Genomic DNA, 25,383 nt, shown 5'->3' with positions numbered 1-25,383 from the left:
AGGCTCCCAGTTCTCCATGGCCTGTCCTGCCTTTCTGGATTTTACACTTTTTTCAGATGGCCCTTTTGACCGGGGGGAAGTGAGACTTCATTGTAGTGCAGATTTCCTTTGCAAGCTTGCTTGGTTGGCCAAAAAGGGCGTATGCGTTTTTTCCTGAATATATTCAGGAAAAAACGCATACGCCCTTTTTGGCCAAGTGCATCATTGTGGACGTTCTGCCTCTTTTCCTATGCTTTCAATGCAATTCCAGTCTACCTCCTGAAATCGGTTTCCTGCAATTCTGCCCCGCTTTCAAGTCCTCTTGGCAGCCTTACTTCAGTCTATTTTTGGACGATAGCTGTCATTTATAACTCTGCAGGTTTGTGAATTACAGTGCCCCTGAGCTCCTTTCTTCAACTTGCTTTCTTGTGACCTGGCCGCAACACCGCAAGATGGCTTCAGGCCCTAATCTGGTTCCGGCACGGCACGCTGAGCCTTTGGTTATTTCCTCTTCCTGGTGGGAAATGAGAGTTAAATTTGCCCGTCCACACACCTCCAGCTAGTCTCTCATTGGTTCTCGCTATTCCTGTTCATCTTCCGCAGAAATTGCAAACTGGGCCAAACAGGAGGTTAAAGGGACTGACTCTCCAAGTGGGGAGAGTGTTAGTTAAGCGTCTGGAATGTTGCACCCGAGTACCAGGGGAGGAAATGTGAGACATATTTGAACACGTCTCCCGATCACATGGTTGATCATACTCTAGGTTCCACATGCATGTTTTAGCTGAAGGAAGAATACCTTAAACCTGTGTAGTTGAAACCCGTGGAATGGGTACCATGCAATATGACTTCAAAGGGTCTTCATTTGCTCACCGAACCTCTCCAATCCTATCACTGCTGCGTTTATGCCCCTGTACACATGCTTGATTCTCTTTCGGAGACATAGCAATCCATAGGTTTTAAGATACTTACAAGTCAGGTACATTCTTAGGCGTTTAATATGCGGTGTTGAGTCCATTTCGTTGAGCAAGGAGTAGCTCTTGTCTATTCCATATTTGGCTTAAGGAACTTTATCTGTGCTCATTTCAATCTCTGGTTTTATGCAGCACCCCAACTCACCTTTACCCTTAAGCAAGCATAAGTTGTTTTTCTAAATTTGAGACCCTGTTCTGTTCTGTAATTCAGTTCCTGTGTAGCCAAGTTTCCATTCCGTGTATTACTGATATCTTATGATGTTTCTATTTCTGTGTGACTTATTTCAGTTAGAATCATCATACCTGAATCCACTCATTGTGCTGCTAAGGGCCTGATGACATAGATTTCATTGCTGAGTGATATTGCTTTGTAAGTGAATACCACAACTTCTTTATCCATTTTTCACTTTCTGCGATGTTGAACTTGTACTGTAAACGAGGTTCTTGTAAACAGAGCCGTTCCAAACTTTGGGGTGGCTGTGTCTTTTTGATTTTAATTTCCCTAAGCTATAGGACCATAAGTGGAAGTGCCCTAGGCTCTGTTGCTTTGTTTTTTCGATGTTTCAGGAAACACCATACACTTCTCCCGAGTGGTTGTTGGCAATTTACATCCCGCGCATCAGCATAACAAGGCTCCCAGTTCTCCATGGCCTGTCCTGCCTTTCTGGATTTTACACTTTTTTCAGATGGCCCTTTTGACCGGGGGGAAGTGAGACTTCATTGTAGTGCAGATTTCCTTTGCAAGCTTGCTTGGTTGGCCAAAAAGGGCGTATGCGTTTTTTCCTGAATATATTCAGGAAAAAACGCATACGCCCTTTTTGGCCAAGTGCATCATTGTGGACGTTCTGCCTCTTTTCCTATGCTTTCAATGCAATTCCAGTCTACCTCCTGAAATCGGTTTCCTGCAATTCTGCCCCGCTTTCAAGTCCACTTGGCAGCCTTACTTCAGTCTATTTTTGGACAATAGCTGTCATTTATAACTCTGCAGGTTTGTGAATTACAGTGCCCCTGAGCTCCTTTCTTCAACTCGCTTTCTTTTGAGCTGGCCACAACACCGCAGGATGACTTCAGGCCCTAATCTGGCTCCGGTACGGCACGCTGAGCCTTTGGTTATTTCCTCTTCCTGGTGGGAAATGAGAGTTAAATTTGCCCGTCCAGACACCTCCAGCTAGCCTCTCATTGGTTCTCGCTATTCCTGTTCATCTTCCGCAGAAATTGCAAACTGGGCCAAACAGGAGGTTAAAGGCGCTGACTCTCCAAGTGGGGAGAGTGTTAGTAAAGCGTCTGGAATGTTGCACCCGAGTACCAGGGGAGGAAAACTGAGACATATTTGAACACGTCTCCCGTTCACATGGTTGATCATACTTGGGTTCCACATGCATGTTTTAGCTGAAGGAAGAATACCTTAAACCTGGAGAGTTGAGACCCGTGTAATGGGTACCATGCAATATGACTTCAAAGGGTCTTCATTTGCTCACCGAACCTCTCCAATCCTATCACTGCTGCGTTTATGCCCCTGTACACATGCTTGATTCTCTTTTGGAGACATAGCAATCCATAGGTTTTAAGATACTTACTAGTCAGGTACATTCTTAGGCGTTTAATATGCGGTGTTGAGTCCATTTCGTTGAGCAAGGAGTAGCTCTTGTCTATTCCATATTTGGCTTAAGGAACTTTATCTGTGCTCATTTCAATCTCTGGTTTTATGCAGCACCCCAACTCACCTTTCCCCTTAAGCAAGCATAAGTTGGTTTTCTAAATTTGAGACCCTGTTCTGTTTTGGAATGCAGTTCCTGTGTAGCCAAGTTTACATTCCGTGTATTAGTGATATCTTATGATGTTTCTTTTTCTGTGTGACTTATTTCAGTTAGAATCATCGTACCTGAATCCACTCATTATGCTGCTACGGGCCTGATGACATAGATTTCATTGCTGAGTGATACTGCATTGTACGTAAGTACCACAAGTTCTTTATCCATTTTTCACTTTCTGTGATATTGAACTTGTACGGTAAACGAGGTTCTTGTAAACGGAGGCATCCCAAACTTTGGGGTGGCTGTGTCTTTTTGATTTTAATTTCCCTAAGCTATAGGACCATAAGTGGAAGTGCCCTAGGCTCTGTTGCTTTGTTTTTTAGATGTTTCAGGAAACACCATACACTTCTCCCGAGTGGTTGTTGGCAATTTACATCCCGCCCATCAGCATAACAAGGCTCCCAGTTCTCCATGGCCTGTCCTGCCTTTCTGGATTTTACACTTTTTTCAGATGGCCCTTTTGACCGGGGGTGGGGGGGAAGTGAGACTTCATTGTAGTGCAGATTTCCTTTGCAAGCTTGCTTGGTTGGCCAAAAAGGGCGTATGCGTTTTTTCCTGAATATATTCAGGAAAAAACGCATACGCCCTTTTTGGCCAAGTGCATCATTGTGGACGTTCTGCCTCTTTTCCTATGCTTTCAATGCAATTCCAGTCTACCTCCTGAAATCGGTTTCCTGCAATTCTGCCCCGCTTTAAAGTCCTCTTGGCAGCCTTACTTCAGTCTATTTTTGGACGATAGCTGTCATTTATAACTCTGCAGGTTTGTGAATTACAGTGCCCCTGAGCTCCTTTCTTCAACTCGCTTTCTTGTGACCTGGCGGCAACACCGCAGGATGGCTTCAGGCCCTAATCTGGTTCCGGCACGGCACGCTGAGCCTTTGGTTAATTCCTCTTCCTGGTGGGAAATGAGAGTTAAATTTGCCCGTCCAGACACCTCCAGCTAGTCTCTCATTGGTTCTCGCTATTCCTGTTCATCTTCCGCAGAAATTGCAAACTGGGCCAAACAGGAGGTTAAAGGGACTGACTCTCCAGGTCGGGAGAGTGTTAGTAAAGCGTCTGGAATGTTGCACCCGAGTACCAGGGGAGGAAAACTGAGACATATTTGAACACGTCTCCCGATCACATGGTTGATCATACTCTAGGTTCCACATGCATGTTTTAGCTGAAGGAAGAATACCTTAAACCTTGGTAGTTGAAACCCGTGGAATGGGTACCGTGCAATATGACTTCAAAGGGTCTTCATTTGCTCACCGAACCTCTCCAATCCTATCACTGCTGCGTTTATGCCCCTGTACACATGCTTGATTCTCTTTCGGAGACATAGCAATCCATAGGTTTTAAGATACTTACTAATCAGGAACATTCTTAGCCGTTTAATATGGGGTGTTGAGTCCATATCGTTGAGCAAGGAGTAGCTCTTGTCTATTCCATATTTGGCTTAAGGAACTTTATCTGTGCTCATTTCAATCTCTGGTTTTATGCAGCACCCCAACTCACCTTTACCCTTAAGCAAGAATAAGTTGGTTTTCTAAATTTGAGACCCTGTTCTGTTCTGTAATTCAGTTCCTGTGTAGCCAAGTTTACATTCCGTGTATTACTGATATCTTATGATGTTTCTTTTTCTGTGTGACTTATTTCAGTTAGAATCATCATACCTGAATCCACTCACTGTGCTGCTAAGGGCCTGATGACACAGATTTCATTGCTGAGTGATATTGCTTTGTAAGTAAATACCACAACTTCTTTATCCATTTTTCACTTTCTGCGATGTTGAACTTGTACTGTAAACGAGGTTCTTGTAAACAGAGCCGTTCCAAACTTTGGGGTGGCTGTGTCTTTTTGATTTTAATTTCCCTAAGCTATAGGACCATAAGTGGAAGTGCCCTAGGCTCTGTTGCTTTGTTTTTTCGATGTTTCAGGAAACACCATACACTTCTCCCGAGTGGTTGTTGGCAATTTACATCCCGCCCATCAGCATAACAAGGCTCCCAGTTCTCCATGGCCTGTCCTGCCTTTCTGGATTTTACACTTTTTTCAGATGGCCCTTTTGACCGGGGGGAAGTGAGACTTCATTGTAGTGCAGATTTCCTTTGCAAGCTTGCTTGGTTGGCCAAAAAGGGCGTATGCGTTTTTTCCTGAATATATTCAGGAAAAAACGCATACGCCCTTTTTGGCCAAGTGCATCATTGTGGACGTTCTGCCTCTTTTCCTATGCTTTCAATGCAATTCCAGTCTACCTCCTGAAATCGGTTTCCTGCAATTCTGCCCCGCTTTCAAGTCCACTTGGCAGCCTTACTTCAGTCTATTTTTGGACAATAGCTGTCATTTATAACTCTGCAGGTTTGTGAATTACAGTGCCCCTGAGCTCCTTTCTTCAACTCGCTTTCTTTTGAGCAGGCCGCAACACCGCAGGATGACTTCAGGCCCTAATCTGGCTCCGGTACGGCACGCTGAGCCTTTGGTTATTTCCTCTTCCTGGTGGGAAATGAGAGTTAAATTTGCCCGTCCAGACACCTCCAGCTAGCCTCTCATTGGTTCTCGCTATTCCTGTTCATCTTCCGCAGAAATTGCAAACTGGGCCAAACAGGAGGTTAAAGGCGCTGACTCTCCAAGTGGGGAGAGTGTTAGTAAAGCGTCTGGAATGTTGCACCCGAGTACCAGGGGAGGAAAACTGAGACATATTTGAACACGTCTCCCGTTCACATGGTTGATCATACTTGGGTTCCACATGCATGTTTTAGCTGAAGGAAGAATACCTTAAACCTGGAGAGTTGAGACCCGTGTAATGGGTACCATGCAATATGACTTCAAAGGGTCTTCATTTGCTCACCGAACCTCTCCAATCCTATCACTGCTGCGTTTATGCCCCTGTACACATGCTTGATTCTCTTTTGGAGACATAGCAATCCATAGGTTTTAAGATACTTACTAGTCAGGTACATTCTTAGGCGTTTAATATGCGGTGTTGAGTCCATTTCGTTGAGCAAGGAGTAGCTCTTGTCTATTCCATATTTGGCTTAAGGAACTTTATCTGTGCTCATTTCAATCTCTGGTTTTATGCAGCACCCCAACTCACCTTTCCCCTTAAGCAAGCATAAGTTGGTTTTCTAAATTTGAGACCCTGTTCTGTTTTGGAATGCAGTTCCTGTGTAGCCAAGTTTACATTCCGTGTATTAGTGATATCTTATGATGTTTCTTTTTCTGTGTGACTTATTTCAGTTAGAATCATCGTACCTGAATCCACTCATTATGCTGCTACGGGCCTGATGACATAGATTTCATTGCTGAGTGATACTGCATTGTACGTAAGTACCACAAGTTCTTTATCCATTTTTCACTTTCTGTGATATTGAACTTGTACGGTAAACGAGGTTCTTGTAAACGGAGGCATCCCAAACTTTGGGGTGGCTGTGTCTTTTTGATTTTAATTTCCCTAAGCTATAGGACCATAAGTGGCAGTGCCCTAGGCTCTGTTGCTTTGTTTTTTAGATGTTTCAGGAAACACCATACACTTCTCCCGAGTGGTTGTTGGCAATTTACATCCCGCCCATCAGCATAACAAGGCTCCCAGTTCTCCATGGCCTGTCCTGCCTTTCTGGATTTTACACTTTTTTCAGATGGCCCTTTTGACCGGGGGGAAGTGAGACTTCATTGTAGTGCAGATTTCCTTTGCAAGCTTGCTTGGTTGGCCAAAAAGGGCGTATGCGTTTTTTCCTGAATATATTCAGGAAAAAACGCATACGCCCTTTTTGGCCAAGTGCATCATTGTGGACGTTCTGCCTCTTTTCCTATGCTTTCAATGCAATTCCAGTCTACCTCCTGAAATCGGTTTCCTGCAATTCTGCCCCGCTTTCAAGTCCTCTTGGCAGCCTTACTTCAGTCTATTTTTGGACGATAGCTGTCATTTATAACTCTGCAGGTTTGTGAATTACAGTGCCCCTGAGCTCCTTTCTTCAACTCGCTTTCTTGTGACCTGGCGGCAACACCGCAGGATGGCTTCAGGCCCTAATCTGGTTCCGGCACGGCACGCTGAGCCTTTGGTTAATTCCTCTTCCTGGTGGGAAATGAGAGTTAAATTTGCCCGTCCAGACACCTCCAGCTAGTCTCTCATTGGTTCTCGCTATTCCTGTTCATCTTCCGCAGAAATTGCAAACTGGGCCAAACAGGAGGTTAAAGGGACTGACTCTCCAGGTCGGGAGAGTGTTAGTAAAGCGTCTGGAATGTTGCACCCGAGTACCAGGGGAGGAAAACTGAGACATATTTGAACACGTCTCCCGATCACATGGTTGATCATACTCTAGGTTCCACATGCATGTTTTAGCTGAAGGAAGAATACCTTAAACCTGGGTAGTTGAAACCCGTGGAATGGGTACCGTGCAATATGACTTCAAAGGGTCTTCATTTGCTCACCGAACCTCTCCAATCCTATCACTGCTGCGTTTATGCCCCTGTACACATGCTTGATTCTCTTTCGGAGACATAGCAATCCATAGGTTTTAAGATACTTACTAGTCAGGAACATTCTTAGGCGTTTAATATGGGGTGTTGAGTCCATATCGTTGAGCAAGGAGTAGCTCTTGTCTATTCCATATTTGGCTTAAGGAACTTTATCTGTGCTCATTTCAATCTCTGGTTTTATGCAGCACCCCAACTCACCTTTACCCTTAAGCAGGAATAAGTTGGTTTTCTAAATTTGAGACCCTGTTCTGTTCTGTAATTCAGTTCCTGTGTAGCCAAGTTTACATTCCGTGTATTACTGATATCTTATGATGTTTCTTTTTCTGTGTGACTTATTTCAGTTAGAATCATCATAACTGAATCCACTCACTGTGCTGCTAAGGGCCTGATGACACAGATTTCATTGCTGAGTGATATTGCTTTGTAAGTAAATACCACAACTTCTTTATCCATTTTTCACTTTCTGCGATGTTGAACTTGTACTGTAAACGAGGTTCTTGTAAACAGAGCCATTCCAAACTTTGGGGTGGCTGTGTCTTTTTGATTTTAATTTCCCTAACTATAGGACCATAAGTGGAAGTGCCCTAGGTTCTGTTGCTTTGTTTTTTAGATGTTTCAGGAAACACCATACACTTCTCCCGAGTGGTTGTTGGCAATTTACATCCCGCCCATCAGCATAACAAGGCTCCCAGTTCTCCATGGCCTGTCCTGCCTTTCTGGATTTTACACTTTTTTCAGATGGCCCTTTTGACCGGGGGGAAGTGAGACTTCATTGTAGTGCAGATTTCCTTTGCAAGCTTGCTTGGTTGGCCAAAAAGGGCGTATGCGTTTTTTCCTGAATATATTCAGGAAAAAACGCATACGCCCTTTTTGGCCAAGTGCATCATTGTGGACGTTCTGCCTCTTTTCCTATGCTTTCAATGCAATTCCAGTCTACCTCCTGAAATCGGTTTCCTGCAATTCTGCCCCGCTTTCAAGTCCTCTTGGCAGTCTTACTTCAGTCTATTTTTGGATGATAGCTGTCATTTATAACTCTGCAGGTTTGTGAATTACAGTGCCCCTGAGCTCCTTTCTTCAACTCGCTTTCTTGTGACCTGGCCGCAACACCGCAGGATGGCTTCAGGCCCTAATCTGGTTCCGGGCCGGCATGCTGAGCCTTTGGTTAATTCCTCTTCCTGGTGGGAAATGAGAGTTAAATTTCCCCGTCCAGACACCTCCAGCTAGCCTCTCATTGGTTCTCGCTATTCCTGTTCATCTTCCGCAGAAATTGCAAACTGGGCCAAACAGGAGGTTAAAGGGACTGACTCTCCAAGTGGGGGAGAGTGTTAGTAAAGCGTCTGGAATGTTGCACCCGAGTACCAGGGGAGGAAAACTGAGACATATTTGAACACGTCTCCCGATCACATGGTTGATCATACTCTAGGTTCCACATGCATGTTTTAGCTGAAGGAAGAATACCTTAAACCTGGGTAGTTGAAACCCGTGGAATGGGTACCATGCAATATGACTTCAAAGGGTCTTCATTTGCTCACCGAACCTCTCCAATCCTATCACTGCTGCGTTTATGCCCCTGTACACATGCTTGATTCTCTTTCGGAGACATAGCAATCCATAGGTTTTACGATACTTACTAGTCAGGTACATTCTTAGGCGTTTAATATGCGGTGTTGAGTCCATTTCGTTGAGCAAGGAGTAGCTCTTGTCTATTCCATATTTGGCTTAAGGAACTTTATCTGTGCTCATTTCAATCTCTGGTTTTATGCAGCACCCCAACTCACCTTTACCCTTAAGCAAGCATAAGTTGGTTTTCTAAATTTGAGACCCTGTTCTGTTTTGGAATTCAGTTCCTGTGTAGCCAAGTTTACATTCCGTGTATTAGTGATATCTTATGATGTTTCTTTTTCTGTGTGACTTATTTCAGTTAGAATCATCGTACCTGAATCTACTCATTATGATGCTACGGGCCTGATGACATAGATTTCATTGCTGAGTGATACTGCATTGTACGTAAGTACCACAAGTTCTTTATCCATTTTTCACTTTCTGCGATGTTGAACTTGTACTGTAAACGAGGTTCTTGTAAACAGAGCCGTTCCAAACTTTGGGGTGGCTGTGTCTTTTTGATTTTAATTTCCCTAAGCTATAGGACCATAAGTGGAAGTGCCCTAGGTTCTGTTGCTTTGTTTTTTAGATGTTTCAGGAAACACCATACACTTCTCCCGAGTGGTTGTTGGCAATTTACATCCCGCCCATCAGCATAACAAGGCTCCCAGTTCTCCATGGCCTGTCCTGCCTTTCTGGATTTTACACTTTTTTCAGATGGCCCTTTTGACCGGGGGGAAGTGAGACTTCATTGTAGTGCAGATTTCCTTTGCAAGCTTGCTTGGTTGGCCAAAAAGTGCGTATGCGTTTTTTCCTGAATATATTCAGGAAAAAACGCATACGCCCTTTTTGGCCAAGTGCATCATTGTGGACGTTCTGCCTCTTCTCCTATGCTTTCAATGCAATTCCAGTCTACCTCCTGAAATCGGTTTCCTGCAATTCTACCCCGCTTTCAAGTCCTCCTGGCAGCCTTACTTCAGTCTATTTTTGGACGATAGCTGTCATTTATAACTCTGCAGGTTTGTGAATTACAGTGCCCCTGAGCTCCTTTCTTCAACTCGCTTTCTTGTGACCTGGCCGCAACACCGCAGGATGGCTTCAGGCCCTAATCTGGTTCCGGCACGGCACGCTGAGCCTTTGGTTAATTCCTCTTCCTGGTGGGAAATGAGAGTTAAATTTGCCCGTCCAGACACCTCCAGCTAGTCTCTCATTGGTTCTCGCTATTCCTGTTCATCTTCCGCAGAAATTGCAAACTGGGCCAAACAGGAGGTTAAAGGGACTGACTCTCCAGGTCGGGAGAGTGTTAGTAAAGCGTCTGGAATGTTGCACCCGAGTACCAGGGGAGGAAAACTGAGACATATTTGAACACGTCTCCCGATCACATGGTTGATCATACTCTAGGTTCCACATGCATGTTTTAGCTGAAGGAAGAATACCTTAAACCTGGGTAGTTGAAACCCGTGGAATGGGTACCATGCAATATGACTTCAAAGGGTCTTCATTTGCTCACCGAACCTCTCCAATCCTATCACTGCTGCGTTTATGCCCCTGTACACATGCTTGATTCTCTTTCGGAGACATAGCAATCCATAGGTTTTAAGATACTTACTAGTCAGGAACATTCTTAGGCGTTTAATATGGGGTGTTGAGTCCATTTCGTTGAGCAAGGAGTAGCTCTTGTCTATTCCATATTTGGCTTAAGGAACTTTATCTGTGCTCATTTCAATCTCTGGTTTTATGCAGCACCCCAACTCACCTTTACCCTTAAGCAAGAATAAGTTGGTTTTCTAAATTTGAGACCCTGTTCTGTTCTGTAATTCAGTTCCTGTGTAGCCAAGTTTACATTCCGTGTATTACTGATATGTTATGATGTTTCTTTTTCTGTGTGACTTATTTCAGTTAGAATCATCATACCTGAATCCACTCACTGTGCTGCTAAGGGCCTGATGACACAGATTTCATTGCTGAGTGATATTGCTTTGTAAGTAAATACCACAACTTCTTTATCCATTTTTCACTTTCTGCGATGTTGAACTTGTACTGTAAACGAGGTTCTTGTAAACAGAGCCGTTCCAAACTTTGGGGTGGCTGTGTCTTTTTGATTTTAATTTCCCTAAGCTATAGGACCATAAGTGGAAGTGCCCTAGGTTCTGTTGCTTTGTTTTTTAGATGTTTCAGGAAACCCCATACACTTCTCCCGAGTGGTTGTTGGCAATTTACATCCCGCCCATCAGCATAACAAGGTTCCCAGTTCTCCATGGCCTGTCCTGCCTTTCTGGATTTTACACTTTTTTCAGATGGCCCTTTTGACCAGGGGGAAGTGAGACTTCATTGTAGTGCAGATTTCCTTTGCAAGCTTGCTTGGTTGGCCATAAAGGGCGTATGCGTTTTTTCCTGAATATATTCAGGAAAAAACGCATACGCCCTTTTTGGCCAAGTGCATCATTGTGGACGTTCTGCCTCTTTTCCTATGCTTTCAATGCAATTCCAGTCTACCTCCTGAAATCGGTTTCCTGCAATTCTGCCCCGCTTTCAAGTCCTCTTGGCAGCCTTACTTCAGTCTATTTTTGGACGATAGCTGTCATTTATAACTCTGCAGGTTTGTGAATTACAGTGCCCCTGAGCTCCTTTCTTCAACTTGCTTTCTTGTGACCTGGCCGCAACACCGCAAGATGGCTTCAGGCCCTAATCTGGTTCCGGCACGGCACGCTGAGCCTTTGGTTATTTCCTTTTCCTGGTTAGAAATGAGAGTTAAATTTGCCCGTCCAGACACCTCCAGCTAGTCTCTCATTGGTTCTCGCTATTCCTGTTCATCTTCCGCAGAAATTGCAAACTGGGCCAAACAGGGGGTTAAAGGCGCTGAGTCTCCAAGTGGGGAGAGTGTTAGTAAAGCGTCTGGAATGTTGCACCCGAGTACCAGGGGAGGAAAACTGAGACATATTTGAACACGTCTCCCGTTCACATGGTTGATCATACTTGGGTTCCACATGCATGTTTTAGCTGAAGGAAGAATACCTTAAACCTGGAGAGTTAAGACCCGTGTAATGGGTACCATGCAATATGACTTCAAAGGGTCTTCATTTGCTCACCAAACCTCTCCAATCCTATCACTGCTGCGTTTATGCCCCTGTACACATGCTTGATTCTCTTTCGGAGACATAGCAATCCATAGGTTTTAAGATACTTACTAGTCAGGTACATTCTTAGGCGTTTAATATGCGGTGTTGAGTCCATTTCGTTGAGCAAGGAGTAGCTCTTGTCTATTCCATATTTGGCTTAAGGAACTTTATCTGTGCTCATTTCAATCTCTGGTTTTATGCAGCACCCCAACTCACCTTTCCCCTTAAGCAAGCATAAGTTAGTTTTCTAAATTTGAGACCCTGTTCTGTTCTGTAATTCAGTTCCTGTGTAGCCAAGTTTACATTCCGTGTATTACTGATATCTTATGATGTTTCTTTTTCTGTGTGACTTATTTCAGTTAGAATCATCATACCTGAATCCACTCATTGTGCTGCTAAGGGCCTGATGACACAGATTTCATTGCTGAGTGATATTGCTTTGTAAGTAAATACCACAACTTCTTTATCCATTTTTCACTTTCTGCGATGTTGAACTTGTACTGTAAACGAGGTTCTTGTAAACAGAGCCGTTCCAAACTTTGGGGTGGCTGTGTCTTTTTGATTTTAATTTCCCTAAGCTATAGGACCATAAGTGGAAGTGCCCTAGGTTCTGTTGCTTTGTTTTTTAGATGTTTCAGGAAACACCATACACTTCTCCCGAGTGGTTGTTGGCAATTTACATCCCGCCCATCAGCATAACAAGGCTCCCAGTTCTCCATGGCCTGTCCTGCCTTTCTGGATTTTACACTTTTTTCAGATGGCCCTTTTGACCGGGGGGAAGTGAGACTTCATTGTAGTGCAGATTTCCTTTGCAAGCTTGCTTGGTTGGCCAAAAAGGGCGTATGCGTTTTTTCCTGAATAAATCAGGAAAAAACGCATACGCCCTTTTTGGCCAAGTGCATCATTGTGGACGTTCTGCCTCTTCTCCTATGCTTTCAATGCAATTCCAGTCTACCTCCTGAAATCGGTTTCCTGCAATTCTGCCCCGCTTTCAAGTCCTCTTGGTAGCCTTACTTCAGTGTATTTTTGGACGATAGCTGTCATTTATAACTCTGCAGGTTTGTGAACTACAGTGCCCCTGAGCTCCTTTCTTCAACTCGCTTTCTTGTGACCTGGCCGCAACACCGCAGGATGGCTTCAGGCCCTAATCTGGTTCCGGCCCGGCATGCTGAGCCTTTGGTTAATTCCTCTTCCTGGTGGGAAATGAGAGTTAAATTTGCCCGTCCAGACACCTCCAGCTAGCCTCTCATTGGTTCTCGTTATTCCTGTTCATCTTCCGCAGAAATTGCAAACTGGGCCAAACAGGAGGTTAAAGGGACTGACTCTCCAAGTGGGGGAGAGTGTTAGTAAAGCGTCTGGAATGTTGCACCCGAGTACCAGGGGAGGAAAACTGAGACATATTTGAACACGTCTCCCGATCACATGGTTGATCATACTCTAGGTTCCACATGCATGTTTTAGCTGAAGGAAGAATACCTTAAACCTGGGTAGTTGAAACCCGTGGAATGGGTACCATGCAATATGACTTCAAAGGGTCTTCATTTGCTCACCGAACCTCTCCAATCCTATCACTGCTGCGTTTATGCCCCTGTACACATGCTTGATTCTCTTTCGGAGACCTAGCAATCCATAGGTTTTAAGATACTTACTAGTCAGGTACATTCTTAGGCGTTTAATATGGGGTGTTGAGTCCATTTCGTTGAGCAAGGAGTAGCTCTTGTCTATTCCATATTTGGCTTAAGGAACTTTATCTGTGCTCATTTCAATCTCTGGTTTTATGCAGCACCCCAACTCACCTTTACCCTTAAGCAAGCATAAGTTGGTTTTCTAAATTTGAGACCCTGTTCTGTTCTGTAATTCAGTTCCTGTGTAGCCAAGTTTACATTCCGTGTATTACTGATATCTTATGATGTTTCTTTTTCTGTGTGAGTTACTTCAGTTAGAATCATCATACCTGAATCCACTCATTGTGCTGCTAAGGGCCTGATGACACAGATTTCATTGCTGAGTGATATTGCTTTGTAAGTAAATACCACAACTTCTTTATCCATTTTTCACTTTCTGCGATGTTGAACTTGTACTGTAAACGAGGTTCTTGTAAACAGAGCCGTTCCAAACTTTGGGGTGGCTGTGTCTTTTTGATTTTAATTTCCCTAAGCTATAGGACCATAAGTGGAAGTGCCCTAGGTTCTGTTGCTTTGTTTTTTAGATGTTTTAGGAAACACCATACACTTCTCCCGAGTGGTTGTTGGCAATTTACATCCCGCCCATCAGCATAACAAGGCTCCCAGTTCTCCATGGCCTGTCCTGCCTTTCTGGATTTTACACTTTTTTCAGATGGCCCTTTTGACCGGGGGGAAGTGAGACTTCATTGTAGTGCAGATTTCCTTTGCAAGCTTGCTTGGTTGGCCAAAAAGGGCGTATGCGTTTTTTCCTGAATATATTCAGGAAAAAACGCATACGCCCTTTTTGGCCAAGTGCATCATTGTGGACGTTCTGCCTCTTTTCCTATGCTTTCAATGCAATTCCAGTCTACCTCCTGAAATCGGTTTCCTGCAATTCTGCCCCGCTTTCAAGTCCTCTTGGCAGCCTTACTTCAGTCTATTTTTGGACGATAGCTGTCATTTATAACTCTGCAGGTTTGTGAATTACAGTGCCCCTGAGCTCCTTTCTTCAACTTGCTTTCTTGTGACCTGGCCGCAACACGGCAAGATGGCTTCAGGCCCTAATCTGGTTCCGGCACGGCACGCTGAGCCTTTGGTTATTTCCTTTTCCTGGTGGGAAATGAGAGTTAAATTTGCCCGTCCAGACACCTCCAGCTAGTCTCTCATTGGTTCTCGCTATTCCTGTTCATCTTCCGCAGAAATTGCAAACTGGGCCAATCAGGAGGTTAAAGGCGCTGAGTCTCCAAGTGGGGAGAGTGTTAGTAAAGCGTCTGGAATGTTGCACCCGAGTACCAGGGGCGGAAAACTGAGACATATTTGAACACGTCTCCCGTTCACATGGTTGATCATACTTGGGTTCCACATGCATGTTTTAGCTGAAGGAAGAATACCTTAAACCTGGAGAGTTAAGACCCGTGTAATGGGTACCATGCAATATGACTTCAAAGGGTCTTCATTTGCTCACCAAACCTCTCCAATCCTATCACTGCTGCGTTTATGCCCCTGTACACATGCTTGATTCTCTTTCGGAGACATAGCAATCCATAGGTTTTAAGATACTTACTAGTCAGGTACATTCTTAGGCGTTTAATATGCGGTGTTGAGTCCATTTCGTTGAGCAAGGAGTAGCTCTTGTCTATTCCATATTTGGCTTAAGGAACTTTATCTGTGCTCATTTCAATCTCTGGTTTTATGCAGCACCCCAACTCACCTTTACCCTTAAGCAAGAATAAGTTGGTTTTCTAAATTTGAGACCCTGTTCTGTTCTGTAATTCAGTTCCTGTGTAGCCAAGTTTACATTCCGTGTATTACTGATATCTTATGATGTTTCTTTTTCTGTGTGACTTATTTCAGTTAGAATCATCATACCTGAATCCACTCACTGTGCTGCTAAGGGCCTGATGACACAGATTTCATTGCTAAGTGATATTGCTTTGTAAGTAAATACCACAACTTCTTTATCCATTTTTCACTTTCTGCGATGTTGAACTTGTACTGTAAACGAGGTTCTTGTAAACAGAGCCGTTCCAAACTTTGGGGTGGCTGTGTCTTTTTGATTTTAATTTCCCTAAGCTATAGGACCATAAGTGGAAGTGCCCTAGGTTCTGTTGCTTTGTTTTTTAGATGTTTCAGGAAACACCATACACTTCTCCCGAGTGGTTGTTGGGAATTTACATCCCGCCCATCAGCATAACAAGGCTCCCAGTTCTCCATGGCCTGTCCTGCCTTTCTGGATTTTACACTTTTTTCAGATGGCCCTTTGGACCGGGGGGAAGTGAGACTTCATTGTAGTGCAGATTTCCTTTGCAAGCTTGCTTGGTTGGCCAAAAAGGGCGTATGCCTTTTTTCCTGAATATATTCAGGAAAAAAGGCATACGCCCTTTTTGGCCAAGTGCATCATTGTGGACGTTCTGCCTCTTTTCCTATGCTTTCAATGCAATTCCAGTCTACCTCCTGAAATCGGTTTCCTGCAATTCTGCCCCGCTTTCAAGTCCTCTTGGCAGCCTTACTTCAGTCTATTTTTGGACGATAGCTGTCATTTATAACTCTGCAGGTTTGTGAATTACAGTGCCCCTGAGCTCCTTTCTTCAACTTGCTTTCTTGTGACCTGGCCGCAACACCGCAGGATGGCTTCAGGCCCTAATCTGGTTCCGGCACGGCACGCTGAGCCTTTGGTTTATTCCTCTTCCTGGTGGGAAATGAGAGTTAAATTTGCCCGTCCAGACACCTCCAGCTAGTCTCTCATTGGTTCTCGCTATTCCTGTTCATCTTCCGCAGAAATTGCAAACTGGGCCAATCAGGAGGTTAAAGGCGCTGACTCTCCAAGTGGGGAGAGTGTTAGTAAAGCGTCTGGAATGTTGCACCCGAGTACCAGGGGCGGAAAACTGAGACATATTTGAACACGTCTCCCGTTCACATGGTTGATCATACTTGGGTTCCACATGCATGTTTTAGCTGAAGGAAGAATACCTTAAACCTGGAGAGTTAAGACCCGTGTAATGGGTACCATGCAATATGACTTCAAAGGGTCTTCATTTGCTCACCAAACCTCTCCAATCCTATCACTGCTGCGTTTATGCCCCTGTACACATGCTTGATTCTCTTTCGGAGACATAGCAATCCATAGGTTTTAAGATACTTACTAGTCAGGTACATTCTTAGGCGTTTAATATGCGGTGTTGAGTCCATTTCGTTGAGCAAGGAGTAGCTCTTGTCTATTCCATATTTGGCTTAAGGAAATTTATCTGTGCTCATTTCAATCTCTGGTTTTATGCAGCACCCCAACTCACCTTTACCCTTAAGCAAGCATAAGTTGGTTTTCTAAATTTGAGACCCTGTTCTGTTCTGTAATTCAGTTCCTGTGTAGCCAAGTTTACATTCCGTGTATTACTGATATCTTATGATGTTTCTTTTTCTGTGTGACTTATTTCAGTTAGAATCATCATACCTGAATCCACTCACTGTGCTGCTAAGGGCCTGATGACACAGATTTCATTGCTGAGTGATATTGCTTTGTAAGTAAATACCACAACTTCTTTATCCATTTTTCACTTTCTGCGATGTTGAACTTGTACTGTAAACGAGGTTCTTGTAAACAGAGCCGTTCCAAACTTTGGGGTGGCTGTGTCTTTTTGATTTTAATTTCCCTAAGCTATAGGACCATAAGTGGAAGTGCCCTAGGTTCTGTTGCTTTGTTTTTTAGATGTTTCAGGAAACACCATACACTTCTCCCGAGTGGTTGTTGGCAATTTACATCCCGCCCATCAGCATAACAAGGCTCCCAGTTCTCCATGGCCTGTCCTGCCTTTCTGGATTTTACACTTTTTTCAGATGGCCCTTTGGACCGGGGGGAAGTGAGACTTCATTGTAGTGCAGATTTCCTTTGCAAGCTTGCTTGGTTGGCCAAAAAGGGCGTATGCGTTTTTTCCTGAATATATTCAGGAAAAAACGCATACGCCCTTTTTGGCCAAGTGCATCATTGTGGACGTTCTGCCTCTTTTCCTATGCTTTCAATGCAATTCCAGTCTACCTCCTGAAATCGGTTTCCTGCAATTCTGCCCCGCTTTCAAGTCCTCTTGGCAGCCTTACTTCAGTCTATTTTTGGACGATAGCTGTCATTTATAACTCTGCAGGTTTGTGAATTACAGTGCCCCTGAGCTCCTTTCTTCAACTTGCTTTCTTGTGACCTGGCCGCAACACCGCAGGATGGCTTCAGGCCCTAATCTGGTTCCGGCACGGCACGCTGAGCCTTTGGTTAATTCCTCTTCCTGGTGGGAAATGAGAGTTAAATTTGCCCGTCCAGACACCTCCAGCTAGCCTCTCATTGGTTCTCGCTATTCCTGTTCATCTTCCGCAGAAATTGCAAACTGGGCCAAACAGGAGGTTAAAGGCGCTGACTCTCCAAGTGGGGAGAGTGTTAGTAAAGCGTCTGGAATGTTGCACCCGAGTACCAGGGGAGGAAAACTGAGACATATTTGAACACGTCTCCCGTTCACATGGTTGATCATACTTGGGTTCCACATGCATGTTTTAGCTGAAGGAAGAATACCTTAAACCTGGAGAGTTGAGACCCGTGTAATGGGTACCATGCAATATGACTTCAAAGGGTCTTCATTTGCTCACCGAACCTCTCCAATCCTATCACTGCTGCGTTTATGCCCCTGTACACATGCTTGATTCTCTTTTGGAGACATAGCAATCCATAGGTTTTAAGATACTTACTAGTCAGGTACATTCTTAGGCGTTTAATATGCGGTGTTGAGTCCATTTCGTTGAGCAAGGAGTAGCTCTTGTCTATTCCATATTTGACTTAAGGAATTTTATCTGTGCTCATTTCAATCTCTGGTTTTATGCAGCACCCCACCTCACCTTTCCCCTTAAGCAAGCATAAGTTGGTTTTCTAAATTTGAGACCCTGTTCTGTTCTGTAATTCAGTTCCTGTGTAGCCAAGTTTACATTCCGTGTATTACTGATATCTTATGATGTTTCTTTTTCTGTGTGACTTATTTCAGTTAGAATCATCATACCTGAATCCACTCATTGTGCTGCTAAGGGCCTGATGACACAGATTTCATTGCTGAGTGATATTGCTTTGTAAGTAAATACCACAACTTTTTTATCCATTTTTCACTTTCTGCGATGTTGAACTTGTACTGTAAACGAGGTTCTTGTAAACAGAGCCGTTCCAAACTTTGGGGTGGCTGTGTCTTTTTGATTTTAAATTCCCTAAGCTATAGGACCATAAGTGGAAGTACCCTAGGCTCTGTTGCTTTGTTTTTTAGATGTTTCAGGAAACACCATACACTTCTCCCGAGTGGTTGTTGGCAATTTACATCCCGCCCTTCAGCATAACAAGGCTCCCAGTTCTCCATGGCCTGTCCTGCCTTTCTGGATTTTACCCTTTTTTCAGATGGCCCTTTTGACCGGGGGGAAGTGAGACTTCATTGTAGTGCAGATTTCCTTTGCAAGCTTGCTTGGTTGGCCAAAAAGGGCGTATGCGTTTTTTCCTGAATATATTCAGGAAAAAACGCATACGCCCTTTTTGGCCAAGTGCATCATTGTGGACGTTCTGCCTCTTTTCCTATGCTTTCAATGCAATTCCAGTCTACCTCCTGAAATCGGTTTCCTGCAATTCTGCCCCGCTTTCAAGTCCTCTTGGCAGCCTTACTTCAGTCTATTTTTGGATGATAGCTGTCATTTATAACTCTGCAGGTTTGTGAATTACAGTGCCCCTGAGCTCCTTTCTTCAACTTGCTTTCTTGTGACCTGGCCGCAACACCGCAGGATGGCTTCAGGCCCTAATCTGGTTCCGGCACGGCACGCTGAGCCTTTGGTTAATTCCTCTTCCTGGTGGGAAATGAGAGTTAAATTTGCCCGTCCAGACACCTCCAGCTAGCCTCTCATTGGTTCTCGCTATTCCTGTTCATCTTCCGCAGAAATTGCAAACTGGGCCAAACAGGAGGTTAAAGGGACTGACTCTCCAGGTCGGGAGAGTGTTAGTAAAGCGTCTGGAATGTTGCACCCGAGTACCAGGGGAGGAAAACTGAGACATATTTGAACACGTCTCCCGATCACATGGTTGATCATACTCTAGGTTCCACATGCATGTTTTAGCTGAAGGAAGAATACCTTAAACCTGGGTAGTTGAAACCCGTGGAATGGGTACCATGCAATATGACTTCAAAGGGTCTTCATTTGCTCACCGAACCTCTCCAATCCTATCACTGCTGCGTTTATGCCCCTGTACACATGCTTGATTCTCTTTCGGAGACATAGCAATCCATAGGTTTTAAGATACTTACTAGTCAGGAATATTCTTAGGCGTTTAATATGGGGTGTTGAGTCCATTTCGTTGAGCAAGGAGTAGCTCTTGCCTATTCCATATTTGGCTTAAGGAACTTTATCTGTGCTCATTTCAATCTCTGATTTTATGCAGCACCCCAACTCACCTTTACCCTTAAGCAAGAATAAGTTGGTTTTCTAAATTTGAGACCCTGTTCTGTTCTGTAATTCAGTTCCTGTGTAGCCAAGTTTACATTCCGTGTATTACTGATATCTTATGATGTTTCATTTTCTGTGTGACTTATTTCAGTTAGAATCATCATACCTGAATCCACTCACTGTGCTGCTAAGGGCCTGATGACACAGATTTCATTGCTGAGTGATATTGCTTTGTAAGTAAATACCACAACTTCTTTATCCATTTTTCACTTTGTGCGATGTTGAACTTGTACTGTAAACGAGGTTCTTGTAAACAGAGCCGTTCCAAACTTTGGGGTGGCTGTGTCTTTTTGATTTTAATTTCCCTAAGCTATAGGACCATAAGTGGAAGTGCCCTAGGTTCTGTTGCTTTGTTTTTTAGATGTTTCAGGAAACACCATACACTTCTCCGGAGTGGTTGTTGGCAATTTACATCCCGCCCATCAGCATAACAAGGCTCCCAGTTCTCCATGGCCTGTCCTGCCTTTCTGGATTTTACACTTTTTTCAGATGGCCCTTTTGACCGGGGGGAAGTGAGACTTCATTGTAGTGCAGATTTCCTTTGCAAGCTTGCTTGGTTGGCCAAAAAGGGCGTATGCGTTTTTTCCTGAATATATTCAGGAAAAAACGCATACGCCCTTTTTGGCCAAGTGCATCATTGTGGACGTTCTGCCTCTTTTCCTATGCTTTCAATGCAATTCCAGTCTACCTCCTGAAATCGGTTTCCTGCAATTCTGCCCCGCTTTCAAGTCCTCTTGGCAGCCTTACTTCAGTCTATTTTTGGACGATAGCTGTCATTTATAACTCTGCAGGTTTGTGAATTACAGTGCCCCTGAGCTCCTTTCTTCAACTTGCTTTCTTGTGACCTGGCCGCAACACCGCAAGATGGCTTCAGGCCCTAATCTGGTTCCGGTACGGCACGCTGAGCCTTTGGTTATTTCCTTTTCCTGGTGGGAAATGAGAGTTAAATTTGCCCGTCCAGACACCTCCAGCTAGTCTCTCATTGGTTCTCGCTATTCCTGTTCATCTTCCGCAGAAATTGCAAACTGGGCCAATCAGGAGGTTAAAGGCGCTGACTCTCCAAGTGGGGAGAGTGTTAGTAAAGCGTCTGGAATGTTGCACCCGAGTACCAGGGGCGGAAAACTGAGACATATTTGAACACGTCTCCCGTTCACATGGTTGATCATACTTGGGTTCCACATGCATGTTTTAGCTGAAGGAAGAATACCTTAAACCTGGAGAGTTAAGACCCGTGTATAGGGTACCATGCAATATGACTTCAAAGGGTCTTCATTTGCTCACCAAACCTCTCCAATCCTATCACTGCTGCGTTTATGCCCCTGTACACATGCTTGATTCTCTTTCGGAGACATAGCAATCCATAGGTTTTAAGATACTTACTAGTCAGGTACATTCTTAGGCGTTTAATATGGGGTGTTGAGTCCATTTCGTTGAGCAAGGAGTAGCTCTTGTCTATTCCATATTTGGCTTAAGGAAATTTATCTGTGCTCATTTCAATCTCTGGTTTTATGCAGCACCCCAACTCACCTTTACCCTTAAGCAAGCATAAGTTGGTTTTCTAAATTTGAGACCCTGTTCTGTTCTGTAATTCAGTTCCTGTGTAGCCAAGTTTACATTCCGTGTATTACTGATATCTTATGATGTTTCTTTTTCTGTGTGACTTATTTCAGTTAGAATCATCATACCTGAATCCACTCATTGTGCTGCTAAGGGCCTGATGACACAGATTTCATTGCTGAGTGATATTGCTTTGTAAGTAAATACCACAACTTCTTTATCCATTTTTCACTTTGTGCGATGTTGAACTTGTACTGTAAACGAGGTTCTTGTAAACAGAGCCGTTCCAAACTTTGGGGTGGCTGTGTCTTTTTGATTTTAATTTCCCTAAGCTATAGGACCATAAGTGGAAGTGCCCTAGGTTCTGTTGCTTTGTTTTTTAGATGTTTCAGGAAACACCATACACTTCTCCCGAGTGGTTGTTGGCAATTTACATCCCGCCCATCAGCATAACAAGGCTCCCAGTTCTCCATGGCCTGTCCTGCCTTTCTGGATTTTACACTTTTTTCAGATGGCCCTTTTGACCGGGGGGAAGTGAGACTTCATTGTAGTGCAGATTTCCTTTGCAAGCTTGCTTGGTTGGCCAAAAAGGGCGTATGCGTTTTTTCCTGAATATATTCAGGAAAAAACGCATACGCCCTTTTTGGCCAAGTGCATCATTGTGGACGTTCTGCCTCTTTTCCTATGCTTTCAATGCAATTCCAGTCTACCTCCTGAAATCGGTTTCCTGCAATTCTGCCCCGCTTTCAAGTCCTCTTGGCAGCCTTACTTCAGTCTATTTTTGGACGATAGCTGTCATTTATAACTCTGCAGGTTTGTGAATTACAGTGCCCCTGAGCTCCTTTCTTCAACTTGCTTTCTTGTGACCTGGCCGCAACATCGCAGGATGGCTTCAGGCCCTAATCTGGTTCCGGCACGGCACGCTGAGCCTTTGGTTATTTCCTCTTCCTGGTGGGAAATGAGAGTTAAATTTGCCCGTCCAGACACCTCCAGCTAGCCTCTCATTGGTTCTCGCTATTCCTGTTCATCTTCCGCAGAAATTGCAAACTGGGCCAAACAGGAGGTTAAAGGCGCTGACTCTCCAAGTGGGGAGAGTGTTAGTAAAGCGTCTGGAATGTTGCACCCGAGTACCAGAGGAGGAAAACTGAGACATATTTGAACACGTCTCCCATTCACATGGTTGATCATACTTGGGTTCCACATTCATGTTTTAGCTGAAGGAAGAATACCTTAAACCTGGGTAGTTGAAACCCGTGGAATGGGTACCATGCAATATGACTTCAAAGGGTCTTCATTTGCTCACCGAACCTCTCCAATCCTATCACTGCTGCATTTATGCCCCTGTACACATGCTTGATTCTCTTTTGGCGACATAGCAATCCATAGGTTTTATGATACTTACTAGTCAGGTACATTCTTAGGCGTTTAATATGCGGTGTTGAGTCCATTTCGTTGAGCAAGGAATAGCTCTTGTCTATTCCATATTTGACTTAAGGAACTTTATCTGTGCTCATTTCAATCTCTGGTTTTATGCAGCACCCCAACTCACCTTTACCCTTAAGCAAGCATAAGTTGGTTTTCTAAATTTGAGACCCTGTTCTGTTCTGTAATTCAGTTCCTGTGTAGCCAAGTTTACATTCCGTGTATTACTGATATCTTATGATGTTTCTTTTTCTGTGTGACTTATTTCAGTTAGAATCATCATACCTGAATCCACTCACTGTGCTGCTAAGGGCCTGATGACACAGATTTCATTGCTGAGTGATATTGCTTTGTAAGTAAATACCACAACTTCTTTATCCATTTTTCACTTTCTGCGATGTTGAACTTGTACTGTAAACGAGGTTCTTGTAAACAGAGCCGTTCCAAACTTTGGGGTGGCTGTGTCTTTTTGATTTTAATTTCCCTAAGCTATAGGACCATAAGTGGAAGTGCCCTAGGTTCTGTTGCTTTGTTTTTTAGATGTTTCAGGAAACACCATACACTTCTCCCGAGTGGTTGTTGGGAATTTACATCCCGCCCATCAGCATAACAAGGCTCCCAGTTCTCCATGGCCTGTCCTGCCTTTCTGGATTTTACACTTTTTTCAGATGGCCCTTTGGACCGGGGGGAAGTGAGACTTCATTGTAGTGCAGATTTCCTTTGCAAGCTTGCTTGGTTGGCCAAAAAGGGCGTATGCCTTTTTTCCTGAATATATTCAGGAAAAAACGCATACGCCCTTTTTGGCCAAGTGCATCATTGTGGACGTTCTGCCTCTTTTCCTATGCTTTCAATGCAATTCCAGTCTACCTCCTGAAATCGGTTTCCTGCAATTCTGCCCCGCTTTCAAGTCCTCTTGGCAGCCTTACTTCAGTCTATTTTTGGACGATAGCTGTCATTTATAACTCTGCAGGTTTGTGAATTACAGTGCCCCTGAGCTCCTTTCTTCAACTTGCTTTCTTGTGACCTGGCCGCAACACCGCAGGATGGCTTCAGGCCCTAATCTGGTTCCGGCACGGCACGCTGAGCCTTTCGTTATTTCCTTTTCCTGGTGGGAAATGAGAGTTAAATTTGCCCGTCCAGACACCTCCAGCTAGTCTCTCATTGGTTCTCGCTATTCCTGTTCATCTTCCGCAGAAATTGCAAACTGGGCCAAACAGGAGGTTAAAGGCGCTGAGTCTCCAAGTGGGGAGAGTGTTAGTAAAGCATCTGGAATGTTGCACCCGAGTACCAGGGGAGGAAAACTGAGAAATATTTGAACACGTCTCCCGTTCACATGGTTGATCATACTTGGATTCCACATGCATGTTTTAGCTGAAGGAAGAATACCTTAAACCTGGAGAGTTAAGACCCGTGTAATGGGTACCATGCAATATGACTTCAAAGGGTTTTCATTTGCTCACCGAACCTCTCCAATCCTATCACTGCTGCCTTTATGCCCCTGTACACATGCTTGATTCTCTTTCGGAGACATAGCAATCCATAGGTTTTAAGATACTTACTAGTCAGGTACATTCTTAGGCATTTAATATGCGGTGTTGAGTCCATTTCGTTGAGCAAGGAGTAGCTCTTGTCTATTCCATATTTGACTTAAGGAACTTTATCTGTGCTCATTTCAATCTCTGGTTTTATGCAGCACCCCAACTCACCTTTACCCTTAAGCAAGCATAAGTTGGTTTTCTAAATTTGAGACCCGGTTCTGTTCTGTAATTCAGTTCCTGTGTAGCCAAGTTTACATTCCGTGTATTACTGATATCTTATGATGTTTCTTTTTCTGTGTGACTTACTTCAGTTAGAATCATCATACCTGAATCCACTCATTGTGCTGCTAAGGGCCTGATGACACAGATTTCATTGCTGAGTGATATTGCTTTGTAAGTAAATACCACAACTTCTTTATCCATTTTTCACTTTCTGCGATGTTGAACTTGTACTGTAAACGAGGTTCTTGTAAACAGAGCCGTTCCAAACTTTGGGGTGGCTGTGTCTTTTTGATTTTAATTTCCCTAAGCTATAGGACCATAAGTGGAAGTGCCCTAGGTTCTGTTGCTTTGTTTTTAAGATGTTTCAGGAAACACCATACACTTCTCCCGAGTGGTTGTTGGCAATTTACATCCCGCCCATCAGCATAACAAGGCTCCCAGTTCTCCATGGCCTGTCCTGCCTTTCTGGATTTTACACTTTTTTCAGATGGCCCTTTTGACCGGGGGGAAGTGAGACTTCATTGTAGTGCACATTT

General features: G+C 44.0%; 1 long non-coding RNA gene across 2 annotated transcripts in view; it reads left to right on the top strand.

Annotated features, from left to right (window-relative positions):
• The window catches only part of LOC307181393, a 439,679-nt gene that overhangs the window by 195,044 nt on the left and 219,252 nt on the right, over positions 1–25,383 (top strand). The gene's annotated exons all lie outside the window — the stretch shown is intronic.

This window comes from Stenella coeruleoalba (genome assembly GCF_951394435.1).
Source record: "Stenella coeruleoalba genome assembly, contig: scaffold_89, whole genome shotgun sequence".
NCBI classification, from domain to species: domain Eukaryota; kingdom Metazoa; phylum Chordata; class Mammalia; order Artiodactyla; family Delphinidae; genus Stenella; species Stenella coeruleoalba.
This window is presented reverse-complemented; position numbering and strand designations above follow the sequence as displayed.